The sequence below is a fragment of the Arachis duranensis genome, chromosome 9 (genome assembly GCF_000817695.3).
Source record: "Arachis duranensis cultivar V14167 chromosome 9, aradu.V14167.gnm2.J7QH, whole genome shotgun sequence".
NCBI classification, from domain to species: Eukaryota; Viridiplantae; Streptophyta; class Magnoliopsida; order Fabales; family Fabaceae; genus Arachis; species Arachis duranensis.
Window position 1 is genome coordinate 94,470,109 of NC_029780.3, and position 464 is coordinate 94,470,572.

Below are 464 nucleotides of genomic sequence, written 5' to 3' on the forward strand. Positions count from 1 at the left end.
GAACTAATGTGTGATGCCAGTGACCATGCCATTGGTGTAGTGTTGGGACAGAGGCATAACAAGCTTCTGCACATCATTTATTATGCTAGCCGTGTTCTAAATGATGCACAGAAGAAATACACAACCACAGAAAAAGAGTTACTTGCAGTGGTCTATGCCATTGACAAGTTTAGATCCTATCTAGTGGGATCCAAAGTGGTTGTGTACACTGACCATGCTGCTCTTAAATACTTACTCACAAAGCAGGATTCAAAACCCAGGCTTATCAGATGGGTGTTGCTTCTGCAAGAGTTTGATATAGAAATAAGATACAGAAAAGGGACAGAGAACCAAGTAGTTGATCATCTGTCCCGAATAGAACCAGTAGCTGGGGCGTCCCTCCCTTCTACTGAGATATCTGAGACTTTCCCAGATGAGCAACTCTTTGCCATTCAGGAAGCTCCATGGTTTGCAGATATTGCAAA